The sequence below is a fragment of the Mobula birostris genome, chromosome 1 (genome assembly GCF_030028105.1).
Source record: "Mobula birostris isolate sMobBir1 chromosome 1, sMobBir1.hap1, whole genome shotgun sequence".
Classification (NCBI taxonomy): Eukaryota; Metazoa; Chordata; class Chondrichthyes; order Myliobatiformes; family Myliobatidae; genus Mobula; species Mobula birostris.
In genome coordinates, this window is record NC_092370.1 from 208,058,363 (window position 1) to 208,073,372 (window position 15,010).

At 40.5% G+C, this 15,010-nt stretch overlaps 1 protein-coding gene across 1 annotated transcript in view; it reads right to left on the reverse strand.

The window, feature by feature from the left end:
• Positions 1-13,176, reverse strand: part of LOC140203952 (protein LBH) — an 83,121-nt gene extending 69,945 nt beyond the window's left edge. Inside the window, exon 1 of the mRNA XM_072270160.1 lies at positions 13,076-13,176. The gene's annotated coding sequence lies outside the window, so the exon portion shown is untranslated. The remainder of the gene's footprint in view (positions 1-13,075) is intronic.
• Positions 13,177-15,010: the final 1,834 nt, after the last annotated feature.

The window sequence follows — 15,010 nt, forward strand, 5'->3', positions numbered from 1 at the left end:
CTTTTTACATTGTACATCAACAATTTGGATTATGGAATAGATGGCTTTGTGGCTAAGTTTGCTGACGATACGAAGATAGGTGGAGGGGCCGGTAGTGCTGAGGAAACAGAGAGTCTGCAGAGAGACTTGGATAGATTGGAAGAATGGGCAAAGAAGTGGCAAATGAAATACAATGTTGGAAAGTGTATGGTTATGCACTTTGGCAGAAGAAATAAACAGGCAGACTATTATTTAAATGGAGAGAGAATTCAAAGTTCTGAGATGCAATGGGACTTCGGAGTCCTTGTACAGGATACCCTTAAGGTTAACCTCCAGGTTGAGTCAGTGGTGAAGAAGGCGAATGCAATGTTGGCATTCATTTCTAGAGGAAAAGAGTATAGGAGCAGGGATGTGATGTCAAGGCTCTATAAGGCACTGGTGAGACCTCACTTGGAGTACTGTGGGCAGTTTTGGTCTCCTTATTTAAGAAAGGATGTGCTGACGTTGGAGAGGGTACAGAGAAGATTCACTAGAATGATTCTGGGAATGAGAGGGTTAACATATGAGGAACGTTTGTCTGCTCTTGGACTGTATTCCTTGGAGTTTAGAAGAATGAGGGGAGACCTCATAGAAACATTTTGAATGTTGAAAGGAATGGACAGAGTGGATGTGACAAAGTTGTTTCCCATGATGGGGGAGTCTAGTACGAGAGGGCATGACTTAAGGATTGAAGGGCGCCCATTCAGAACAGAGCTGCGAAGAAATTTTTTTAGCCAGAGGGTGGTGAATCTATGGAATTTGTTGCCACGGGTGGCAGTGGAGGCCAAGTCATTGGGTGTATTTAAGGCAGAGATTGATAGGTATCTGAGTAGCCAGGGCATCAAAGGTTATGGTGAGAAGGCGGGGGAGTGGGACTAAATGGGAGAATGGATCAGCTCATGATAAAATGGCAGAGCAGACTCAATGGGCTGAATGGCCGACTTCTGCTCCTTTGTGTTATGGTCTTATAGAACATAGAATAGTACAGCACAGTACAGGCCCTTCGGCTCACAATGTTGTGCCAACCCTCAAACCCTGCCTCCCATATAAGCCCCCACCTTAAATTCCTCCATATACCTGTCTAGTAGTCTCTTAAATTTCACTAGTGTATCTGCCTCCACCACTGACTCAGGCAGTGCATTCCATGCACCAACCACTCTCTGAGTAAAAAACCCTCCTCTGATATCCCCCTTGAACTTCCCACCCCTTACCTTAAAGCAATGTCCTCTTGTATTGAGCAGTGCTGCCCTGGGGAAAAGGCGCTGGCTATCCACTCGATCTATTCCTCTTATTATCTTGTACACCTTTATCATGTCACCTCTCATCCTCCTTCTCTCTAAAGAGTAAAGCCCTAGCTCCCTTAATCTCTGATCATAATCCATACTCTTTAAACCAGGCAACATCCTGGTAAATCTCCTCTGTACCCTTTCCAATGCTTCCACATCCTTCCTATAGTGAGGCGACCGGAACTGGACAAGCTAGCCAATAATATCAAAAATGGTAACAAAGGTTTTTTACATATAAAGAGTAAAAGAGAAGCGAGTAGATATTGGACCACTGGAAAATGAAGCTCATGAGATAGTAACAGGGACAAGAAAAGGCAAACGAACTGTATTTTGCATCAGCCTTCACATTGGAAGACATTAGTAGTATGCTGGACATTCGAGAGTATCAAGGGGCAGAAGTGTGCACAGTTGCTATTACAAGGGAGATGGTGCTTGCAAAAACTGAAAGGTCTGAAGATAGAAGGTAGATAAGTCACCCAGCCCTGATGGATTACACCCCGCGGATTCTGAAAGTGTAACTGAAGTGATGGTGGAGGCACAAGTAATGATCTTTCAAGAATCAATAGAGATGGTTCTGGAGGAATGGAAAATTGCAAATGTCACTCCACTCTTCAAGAAGGGATGGAGGCAGAAGAAAGGAAATTATAGGCCAGACAGCCTGACCTTAGTGGTTGGGAAGATGCTGGTGTCAATTGCTAGGATGTGGCTTCAGGGTACTTGGAGGCACATGATAAAATAGGACAAATGGTTTCATTAAAGGAAGATCTTGCCTGACAAATCTGTTGGAATTCTCTGAAGAAATAACAAGCAAGATAGACAAAGTAGAATCGGTGGGTGTTGCATACTTGGATTTTAGGAAGGCCTTAGACAAGGTGTCACATGAGACTGCAAAAGAAGATAAGAGCCTGGGGTAGTACATGAAAGATTATAGCATGCATGGTCTATTATGTCAGACAGCTGAGAGTTTACCACCCCGCCCAGGAAGACACAAATACACCAAAACCTTTAGGCTTCTGGAGAGTGCAGTTCACTTCAGCCTGGGTGCCCTCAGCTGTACTAGCAGAGACTTCAAGAGGCTGATAGGCCATATCTCCCTCAGGAAGGAGAATTAGTTGCAGAGACTATTGAATATTGAACAGTACAGTTCAGGAACAGGCCAGACAGCCCATCATGTCTGCATTGAGCATGATGCCAATCGAAACTAATCCCATCTACCTGCACATTATCTGCATCCATATTTTCCCTGCCTGTTCACGTGTCTGTCCAAAGACCTTTTAAATATTTGCTATCATTTCCACAACTACCACCTCCCCTGGAAATGTTTTCCAGGGCCTACCATACATTGCACAAAAAAATGCTTCATAAATCTCCTTTAAAATTCCACCCCCAAACACTCAGCACCTTAAAACAATATTCTCTAATATTTCACATTTCAACCCAGGGGAATAAAGACTCTGACTATATGCGCAATCTTTGCCCGCCATAATTGTATATACAGTACCTTTACCAGGTTGCCTCCCAGCCTCTGACGCTCCAAAGAAAACGACCCAAATTTGTGCAAACTTTCTGTACACGTAATATTGTCTAATCCGGGCATCATCCTAGTGAACCTCTTCTTCACATTCTTCCTTTAGTGTGGTGACTGCATTCGCCAACGTTATATTTCAAAAGAAGGAAGTGTTTATTGTTTTTCATTCTTCCCACCCCCACTCTGCAGCAATTATAGAGTAAGACTCACCTACACTCGACGAGAATTTCATGCTGCTTTTAAATACCATAAATAACGTGCAATTTTCATAAAAATGAAGAAATCTTTACTGTGTATTAATTTAGATTAGGGCAGACAATTTCCCATTTAAATTTGGGATAACTGTTCTGGTACAGAGCTATTGATGACCCGGATCATGACCAGGGGCAGATTAACAACAATCTGCATTTATTTAACATCCTCAGCATAACAAAATAACCCAAGACACTTAGTGGGAGGTAAGAGGGTCCAAATTAATGCCAAACAAGAAACAAGATTTAAAGCCTGGTTGGAAGCTAGATTTTAAGGACTTAGAGGAGACAATGGAATTAGATATATTTAGGGGAGAGAATACCAAATCATAAAGCTGAGGTGCTTCAAAAGCATGTCCAGCTTTTCAGTTAGAAGGGACGCAGAGACACGCAAGCGGCCAGATCTGTGAGGAACACAGAGCCCTTGATAATATGGTGTCATCTTGCAAGATCTGGTGATGAGTTGGTAAAGCTGTCTGTCAGTTTTGTATGCTAATGTCATTGGATTTAAGAGAGTGAAAATGGAGGTCAGACAAGGACTGACTCGGATGGTATACAGCAAGGGCATCTCAGAAAGAAATGCTTTCATTAGTGAAGTGTTCATTACAGCTTCAGGTGCTCTTCAGCCTGTGAAGCATGATTGTAACCCATCACTTGCCAGCTTGTGTTTCCTCCCCTCCTTCCACCTTCTTATTCTGGCTTCTTCCCCCTTCCTCTCCAGTCCTAATGAAGGGTCTCAGCCAGTGAGGTTCACTTTTTATTCCTTTCTACAGATGCTGCCCGGATCTGTTGAGTTCCTCCAGCATTATTTGTGTGTTTCTAAGGACTGGATAATCTGTTCCAAAGATATTGATTGATGGATAAATATTGGCCAGAATCCTGCAAATAACATCCACTTTTCTTCAAAATAGTGCCATCAGACCATAAGACCATAAGAGATAGGGGCAGAATTAGGTCATTTGGCACATCAGGTCTGCTCTGCCATTTCATCATGTTTGATCCTTTCTCCTCTCAACCACATTCTCCTGCCTTCTCCCCATAACCTTTCACACCCCAACTAATCAAGAACCTATCAAGCTCCACCTTAAATACATCCAAAGACTTGACCTCTACAGCCACCGGTAGCAACAAATTCCATGGATTCACCACCCTCTGGCTAAAGAAATTCCTCTTCATCTCCATTCTAAATGAATATTCTTCTATTCTGAAGCTGTGTACTCTGGTCTTAGACTCCCTCACCATAGGAAACATCCTCTCCATATCCACTCTAATTGGACTTTTAAACATTCGATAGGTTTCAATGAGATTCCCCCCTCATTCTTTGAAATTCCCGTAAGTATAGCCCAGAGCCATCAAATACTCCTTATATGATAACCCTTTAATTCCTGGAATTATTCTCGTGAACCTCCACTGAACTCTTTCCATTATCAGCACATCCTTTCTTAGATAGGGGGCTCAAAATTTCTTGGCATTATATCCTTGTTTTTATATTCTGGAAATAAACCGAAAGAAGCTGCAGAAGGTTGTAAATCTAGTCAGCTCCATCTTGGGCACTAGCCTACAAAGTACCCAGGCCATCTTTAGGGGTGGTGTCTCAGAAAGGCAGCGTCCATTATTAAGGACCTCCAGCACCCAGGGCATGCCCCTTTCTCACTGTTACCATCAGCAATTTGGGAACAGCTTCTTTCCTTCTGCCATCCAATTCCTAAGTGGACATTGAAGCTTTGGACACTACCTCACTTTTTTTAATATACAGTATTTCTGCTTTTGCACATTTTTAAAAAATCTATTCAATATATGTAATTGATTTACTTGTTTATTTATTATTATTATTATTTTCTCTCTCTGCTAGATTATATATTGCATTGAACTGCTGCTGCTAAGTTAACAAATTTCACGTCACATGCTGATGATAATAAACCTGATTCTGATTCCGATTCTGAATGTTAACATTGCATTTGCTTTCCTCACCACCAACTCAACCTACAAATTAACCTTTAGGGAATCCTACATGAGGACTCCCAAGTCCCCTTGCACCTCAGATTTTTCAATGTTATGCTATCTAAAAAATAGTCTATGCTTTTATTGCCAAAGTGCATGGCCATATACTTCCCGATATTCCATCTGCCACTTCTTTGCCCATTCTCCACATCTGTCTAAGTCTTTCCACAGTGTCCCTGCTTCCTCAACACTACCTGCCCCTCCACCTATCTCCATATCATCCACAAACTTAGCAAAATGCTATCAATTCCATCATCCAAATCATTGACATATAACATAAAAAGAAGCGTTCCTTGTGGAGCACCACTGGTCACCAGCAGCCAACCAGAAAAGGCTCCCTTTATTCCTACTCTTAGCCTCCTGCTAATCAGTCATTGCTTTATCCATGCTAGAATCTTTCCTGTAATACCATGGGCTCTTATCTTTTTAAACACCCTCATTTATGCCACCTTGTCAAAGGCTTTCTGAAAATCCAAGTATACAACATCCACCAACTCTCCTTTGTCAATACTGCTTGTTATTTCCTCAAAGAGTTCCAGCAGATTTGTCAGGATGTTGTATTTCCCTTAAGGAAAATCCATGCTGGCTTTGGCCCATGTTATCATGTGCCTCCAAGTACCCCGAAACCACATCCTTAACAATTGACTCCAGCATCTTCCGAATCACTGAGCTCAGGGTAACTGGCCTATAATTTCCTTTCTTCTGCCTCCTTCCCTTTTTGAACAGTGGAGTGACATTTGCAATTTTTCAACCCTCCAAGACCATGCCAGAATCCAGTGATTCTTGAAAGATCATTACTAATGCTTCCACAATCTCTTCAACTACCTCTTTCAGAACCCTAGGGAGTGGTCCATCTGATACAAGTGACTTATCAACCTCGAGACCCTTCAGCTTTCCAAGCACTTTCTCCCTAGTAATAACAATGACACTGACTTCTGCACCCTGACATATTGCTAGTGTCCTCTAAAGTGAAGACAGATGCAAAATACTTACTTTGTTTGTCCACCATTTCCTTGTCCCCCATTACTACCACTCCAGCATCATTTTCCAGTGGTTTTTCTGATATCTACTCTCACCTCTCTTTTACTCTTAATATATTCAAAAAACTTTTGGTATCCTCTTTTATACTACTAGCTGGATTACCTCCATATTTCATCTGTTCCCTCCTTATGGCTTTTTTAGTTGCCTTCTATTCCTTTTTAAAAGCTTCCCAATCCTCTAGCTTCCCAGTAATTTTTGCTCTATTATATGCCCATTCTCTTGCTTTTATATGGTTTTTTTTGTATGCCATTGTCAACAGCATGCCTTTAGAATTCTTCTTCCTTTGTATGTATTTGTCCTGTGCTTTCCAAATTTCTCCCAGAAACTCCAGCCATTGCTGTTCTGCGGTCATCCCTGCTAGTGTCCCCTTCTAATCAACTTTGGCCAACTGCTCTCTCATGCGGCTATAATTCCTTTTACTCCACAGTAATACTGATACATCTGACTGCGGGGTCTCAAATTGCAGGGTGACGTCTATCATATTATGATCACTACCTCCCAAGGATTACTTTACTTTAAGCTCCATAATCAAACATGGTTCATTACACAACACCCAATCTAGAATACCATTCCCCTAGCTCAACCACAAGCTACTCTAGAAAGCCATCTCACAGGCATCTTACAAATTCTCTCTCTTGGAATCCAGTACTAATATGATTTTCCCAATCTACCTACATATTGAAATCCCCCATGACTATCATAATCTTGCTCTTTTGACACGTATTTTCTATCTCACATAATTTGTATCCCACATCCTAGCTACTGTTTGGAGGCCTGTTTATAACTCCCATCAGGGTCTTTTTACCCTTGCAGTTCCTTAACTCTACCCACAAGGATTCTACATCTTCCAATCCTAGCCCATCTCTTTCTAAGGATTTGATTTCACTTTTTTACGTATAGAGCCACCCACCTCTCTGCCTACCTGACTGTCCATTTAATACAATGTTTATCCTTGGGTATTAACATTAACGTGAAGTTAACAAATTTCACGACACATGCCAGTGATAATAAACCTGATTCTGATTAAACTGCCAACTATAATCTTCTTTCAGCTACAACTATGTGATACCCACAATGTCATACCTACCAATCTCTAATTGTGCTAAAAGATCATCTACCTATTCTATATACTGCACGCATTCAAATATAACACCTTCAGTCCTGTATTCATCACCCTTTTCAATTTTGTCCCGGTGTTACACTGTAACTCATCCCAATTTTGTTGTATCATCTGCCTGTCCTTCCTGACAGTCTCACAGCTCACAGCATCTAGTTATACCAACTGCCCCATCTTCAGCCCTATCACTCTGGTTCCCCTCCCTCTGCCAAATTAGTTTAAACCCTCCCCAACAGCTCAGTTCTTTTATACCCATCTATTAAAGCCAGTAAGACTTCAGTTTAAAGTTTGAAACAAAAATTTGATAGTTAAATTGAGGGGGTGATATAGCAGACCAATAGCTGAAGCTGAGAAAGACTTTTATGGTTAACAGGTGAACCAGACACCACATGCATAGAATTCACACCTGTTGGACTTCTGATATTAAAGCACAATTTAAGGTCCAGTTGATGATTACCATAACTTTGCCTGAAGGTTCAACTTAGATCTTTTTCCCTATACCATCATGAGTAGGCAAGGTGGCGGGGTGGAGAAACGTCTCTACCAAAGGAGGTGTAAGGCACTCCTTCACTCCACTAGCCTGCAGATCACTCTTGGGCAAGGTGTATCACCTGCTTAGCCCCACCCCCCCCCAAAAAAAAAAATCAGGGCCACATGAAGCCATGGGAGCAGGTGGTGGATGGTTGTATGAGCAGCTGGTGCATATCACAAGTCTTGGTTGCGTATCCACTGACACCAGGCAGAGAATATCTAAGGAGTATTGATAATGTCTGTGGTCACCAATCTTGTAAAGACACTGTCCAGAAAAAGGTATTGGCAAACCACTTCTGCAGATGATTACCTACTTCATACCATATGGTACATAACTAACAATCGAATCATGATGGCACTTCAGAACCTCCAACAGTTAAAGTACTGATGGTCCCGGATGGGACCATAATGAACCAGTAGGTGGCACCATCGTCTGTCTTCAGCTATATTCCTAAACCCTGTTAAATCCAATCCCTGTTAAAATTGTTTTATAAAAATTAACATTATTTCCCTTATTAACTTAACAATCATTTTATCCTTTCAATCTGATAGCATTTTGGTTCCTGGCCTCGATTTTGTGATCCTTTGTGGAAGCACCAAAGATCTAATAACATTGGATAATTTTGTATGAAAATTCACAAAAAAAATTAAAATATATTTATCACACCTATGTAGGACTATTATCAGTACTTAGAAAACCCTAGGGCTGTCTCAACTGCTTAGAAGGAATAACTTATGACATGTAAGTTTATTGCTGCTTGAGTCAACACTTATGCAGTTTAATAAGGTTGCACTGATATTTATTCATTCTGTATCTGTCTGAGAAATGTCGATTGTAGATGGAAGTGCAGCAATCAAGGGCTCCAGTTAATTAATTGATGTATTGTCCTGATGTAGGGCTTGACCCAACACGTTGGCAGTTCCTATTCCCCCACAGATGTTGCTTGACCTGCTGAGTTCCTCCAGCAGTTTATTTTGCTGGAACGTAAAGCTTGCTGAGAAACCATCACTATGGACAATATTTGACACTACTTTGGCAGAACAACTTCTAATATGATGGTCTTAGTGTAAACCTAGATGTACTACAGCTCAAGGTATGAGACTTAGACAGAGAATGCAAAGGAGTAGACACCTAAACCTAATGTGCTGTCGGTAACTCCATGGCTGTCATTTCCGGGGAGAGATGAAATGAAGCTGTCCTGAAATCAAGTGATAAATAAATAAATGATGTTTGTTCTTTGGAATGGTATTACACTACACAAAGTGAAGCCAAGCCTAGAATAAGACACAATTATCATTGCGATGGGTGTGGTAAAGAACAAGAGAGAGCTGAACACCATTCTGGGCCTGATCCAGAACACACATCTTTCCATTCCTTGCATGTTAGAACAGGCAACACATTCAAGAGGACTAATGACAGTAAGTGAAAAATATCAGTGAGTACAGTCCCATGAAACTATTATACGAAATGTATAGTGTTGGTGGTGTGCTCTGGAGTGAACATGGGGGACTACAACAGTGATTTTTTTTTTTGCAGACCGTGCCTCTATTAAATGCTTGGAAGCAACCCCAGTACAAAAAGGGAAATAAAATGTATTTGCTTTTAAAACATCTGTGACAGCAGGAACAACATATGCCAATGTAGAAAGCAAACTTTTGGTAGTCATGTATGGTTGCGAGAAGATTCACAACTGCCTTGACTGAAGGAAGTTCGTTATAGAAAGTGACCACTGATTCTCTGAATAAATCTATGAGAAAAAGCCATGCAAAGCACTTGCAGAGCTGTAAAATTACTCTTGAGGTCTTAGTGTAATTTTTTTTTCTTGAAAATTACAAATTGGATAAAAAAAAATGGTGCTAGCTGATGCGCTACATCATCTCTCACCACATGAGAAGCACGAGGTGAGAGACAAAGTGTATAATACACTGAATGATAAATGTGACACCAACAAGTCAGGGTAAAATCAGAGAGCAATAAATATAAGGAATTAGAGATGCTTTCTCCAACAGATTTAGGAAAGCCCTAAAAAGATTAAATAAACAGAGCTACCAATAAGATGATATCATCATCAGACATCAGACATGATACTTCACAGGAAGATTGAATCCTATTTGCTGGATCCAAAATCATTATCATACCCAAAAAGGCACAAGGGGAATTAGTCTGGAAGATACATGAGGCCATCTGTATCTGTATCTGTAATGCAGGCTGAGTGCTGGATCCATCAAATACCGGACTGGCATCTACATTGGTATAGAAAGAATGGTGACAACACACAGCGTGTGTCAGAGAGATAGAAATGTACAACCGAAGGGGAGCTGCTGGCTTTTAAAGGCCATGGTATAACATGGGAGCATATTTGTTCACACTTAGTCAGCAACTCAGTTGTGAAACCCATTCCTATTCTTCAGAGCTACAGAATTTACCACAACCTGTTTTGAGAAAAAGATATTCCTGAAAACCTCATGCATAACTTTGTATTCAACTCACCTCTGGAGAAGTCATAGTGTAATAGAGCACAGACACAGGACCTTCAGCCCAAACAGTCAATGATAACATGGTGCCCACCACCTAGTCCCAATTCCCTGTGTTTGGTCTACATCCCTTTAAGCCCTGCCCCTCCATGCATTTGCTTCCTAAATGACATTATTGTACCCCACTCACTTCCTTTGGCAGTTCACTCCATATATTCACACCCCTCTACATAAAATGTTGCCCCCCCAGCTCCTTTTAAATCTTTCCTCTGTCACACAAAATCGATGCCCCCTAGTTTTAGACTGCCTATCCTGGGGAAAGGACTGTTTCTATTTTCCTCTCATAAGCATAAACATTTCCGTAAAATTGTCCCCTCATTCTCCCACGTTGCAAGGAATGAAGACTTAGCCTGGCCAACCTCTTCCTAGAATTCAGGCCCTCTAGTACTGGCTATATCCTGGTAAATCTTTTCTGCACTTTTTATCCTCAAGGATTTCACATGGTTTGTACATACCAGCTGTGTGGTTGAACAAGTTTGGCATGAGACCCCAAACCCTAAGGACTTTCTACAGGGGCACAATTGAGAGCATCCTGACTGGCTGCATCACTGCCTGGTATGGGAGCTGTACTTCCCTCAATCTCAGGGCTCTGCAGAGAGTGATGCGGACAGCCCAGTGCATCTGTAGATGTGAACTTCCCACTATTCAGGACACTTACAGTGACAGGTGCATAAAAAGGCTCCGAAGGATTATTGGGGACCCGAGTCACCCCAACCACAAACTGATCCAGCTGCTACCATCCAGGAAACAGTATTGCAGCATAAAAGCCAGGACCAACAGTCTCCGGGACAGCTTCTTCCACCAGGCCATCAGACTGATTAACTTATGCTGATACAATTCTATTTCTATGCTATCTTGACTGTTATGCTGTATATACTATTTATTACAAATTACTATAAATTGCACATTGCACATTTAGAAGGAAACATAACATAAAGATTTTTTCTCCTCACATATATGGAGGACGTAAGAGGAGAAGTCAATTCAATTCAATTCAATAATTTCTATAACAGTGACCAGAACTGTATACAATACTTCAAGTTTGGTCTTACCAATGACTTAGGCACCGATTATAGACCTCAAGGACTAAACTCAGTGCCTTGACTAATGAAGACCAGCAAGCTAAACACTGTTTCCACTACCTAGTCTACCTGAGATGTCACTTTTAATGAACTGGGCTTTCACTCTTTGGTCCCTTTGCTCCATTACACTTCATAGTTCCCTTCCTTTCATTGTATAAATCTGGCTTGACTTTCCGAAATGCATTACCTCACACTTACCTGTATTGACATCCATTTGCCATTCCTCAGCCCACTTCCCAACCTGATCAAGACCTCCCTGTAATTGATGACAGCTGTTTGTTTTACTATCAACAACACTTTGTAATTTTGTGTCATCCACAAATTTACTAATCAACCCTTGTGCATGACTAATTAGAGACTTTGCACGGTGATGACTTTACCTCGACACTGTCTGAAAAGATACATTTTCATAGTGCCTACCCAGACAGGAGTACTCATACCAAATGAAAAGGGAAAAATAAAGGCACAAGTTTTCTCTTATTTGCACTGTGCATCTTTTAAGACAATGTTGTTGAGCTACTGAATGGCTGAAGACACATGATGTACTTACTAAGCATGTTCTGATTTATTGATTTATTGAGATACAGTGCAGAATTGGCCCTTCCAGCCCTTCGAAATGCACCACCCAGTAATCCCCTGATTTAATCCTAGTCTAGTCACAGGACAATTTACAATGACCGATTAACCTACTAACTGGTACATCTTGGGATTGTGGGAGGAAACTGGAACACCCAGAGGAAACCCATGCAGTCAAAGGGATAACAGACAAACTCCTTACAGGCAGTGGCAGGAACTGAACCCGGGCCACTGATACTGTAAAGCATTGTGCTAACCACTATACTACCGTGCCCACCCCAATATTGTCTGTATTCTGTGCACAAAACAGCCGTTAAATCCCTATGCTATGCCTGGCTTGTAAAGACAGCATGTGTCAGACCTGAAACTTAAGGTATAATTAAGTAACAGATACCTGAGAACAACAAGAAGTAATACATTTCCATTAATTAATTCTAAAAGAATAGTTTCTTCTATGAAGTGTTCTTGAGCTGAAAACTAGCAATTTGGTGGATTTAAAATGTACTAATCCTTCAGCCTCCCTCTACTGATGGGGTGTTGCTGAATATTTAGCTCACTGTTTACTCTCTGTACACCCATGACTGCGGGCAAGGTACGGCTCAAATACCATCTATAAATTGCTGACGATACAACCATTGTTGGCAGAATCGCAGATGATGATGAAAGGGTGTACAGGAACAAGATATACCAGCTAGTTTCGTGGAGTCGCAGCAACAACCTTGCACTCAACATCAGTAAAACAAAAGAACTGATTGTGTACTTCAGAAAGGGGAAGGTGCGGGATCACACACCAGTCCTCACAGAGGGACCAGAACTGGAAAGAGTGAACAATTTCAAGTTCCTGGGTGTCAACATCTCTGAGGACCTAACCTGGACCTAATATCCTAACATATTGATGTGGCTATAAAGAAGGCAAGACAGTGGCTGTATTTCTTTAGGAGGTTTTAGAAAGATTTGGCATGTCACCAAAAACATTCACAAATTTCTACAGACGTACCATGGAGAGCATTCTAACTGGCTGCATTGGTATTGGTGGGGGTGGTGGGTGGGGTGGGGGAGTGCGGTTACTGCACAGGATTGAAGTAAGCTGCAGAGAATTATACACTTACCTCCATCATGGGCACTAGCATCCATAGTAACCAGATAATCTTCAAGGAGCAGTGCCTCAGAAAAGCGGTGTCCATTATTAAAGACCTCCACCACCCAGGTCATGCCCTCTTCTCATTGCTACCAATGGGAAGAAGGTACAGAAGCATGAAGGCACACAATCCAACTCAGGAACAGCATTTTCCCCTCTGTTATCCCATTTCTAAATGTGACGTGGAACCCATGAACACTACCTCACTACTTTTTTATTTCCTTTTGTTTGCACTACTTACTCAATTTAACTATTTTTTATATATATATATATACTTACCGTAATTCACAATCTTCTTTTCCTCTCTATTATCACATATTGCATTGTACTGTTGCTGCAAAGTTAACAAATATCCAAACTTCACGGCATAGGCTGGTGGGATTAAACCTGATTCTGATTCTGATATTTCAGCTGGTTTATGTGTTACTTTATCATAAATAACCCTGCATCTTTGGTGGCATACCTTTTTTTGTTTATAGGGTTCTTTTCCTGGATTAATTCCGGGTACTGTTTCTTAATAAACAAGAAGTTGCCTGTATTGTTAAAATATTCAAATTCGTCAAGCTCCAATTGAAATAAACCACATTGTTCACAACAACAAATTATGGTTCTAGCAAGTAAGAATGCAGTACATTAAATAATATTGTCAGCAGAACGCACACAGCTCTAGAATGCATATTACTGTCAAAGACCAATATATTATTCTTATGGAAGAGTATAGCACAATCAGGGCTAAAATGTAACTCACAATTTATGTCAATTGCACTGTTGCCAATTAGATTCAAGAGACTCATTCTAATGTTTTATTTAATGAAATAATCAGCGCGGCAATAACGAAGTAGTGATAAGTGATTGAAAAATTCTTGACAACTTATTTTTTGAAGACTTGAAATTGCACATTTTTACTCTTTCCCAGAATTCAGTTAATATTTTAATTGAGTTTTGGGACACCACATTTGCCCAAAGACAAACTGTACAATAAAATATTGTCTTTTATATTTATTTATTACTTCCGGTAATCAAATTCTTCCCTCAGGATACAGTGGGAGCTCTAAGTCTAAAAGAAAATAAAGCTATGTTGAAGCATAGATTACTTTCTGTTTCAAAAGTCTCTGTCTGTACCGCCTTTATTGGTATTGTGGTGTTTTTGAATCCATCATCTACTTCAGGCCTCACCAAACAATGAGCAAATAATTTCTTGGGTTCCCATCTTTCCCAATAGTGTTATGTAAATCAGTAAACTACAAATAATTAGGCAGCATTATGATCACAGCACATGACCAGAAAATAATTGCCATAAATTAAATAAGTAACTAATGTGCCAATATTAACAATCAGGAGTACTGGGCACTGCAGAGAAGAGGATATACATTTAATCTGGTAATAGGTATAATTGTTGTAGAAAAGTACTTTCTGTTTCTTTTCATTACAGTCTCAATACTAAGCTTTCTTTGATCAAGTAAGCACAAAAAAAATCACTTGGTAAAAATCCTATATCCGGCTCCGTAACGTATATAAATCTCTTTTACAGTGGCATGTGCCACACCCCTTCAATTTTTATGGCCTCTCTGATTAATGTTTTTATACAGTACTGATCGCTAAATGAATTATCCCACAGGACAATCCCCAGGATTAGCTCAAAGATTGATCTAAGTTCCTAGTGCCATAGGTACTTGCAGCAATTACAGACAGAACATAATCATCTTGTAAAAATCTAGAAACCAAGCATAGAAAGCCATTTATGTCAACCATAAAACCACTCATGTGCTGTGAGTGTATGTGATTTTATGAAAACACATGCATTGACCTGAATTAATCTTGGGTCATTATATTTTTGGATCAAATATAAAATGCGGTAAATATATTATCATCTAAAGTTGGCATCATTCATAAGTTCAAGGTAATT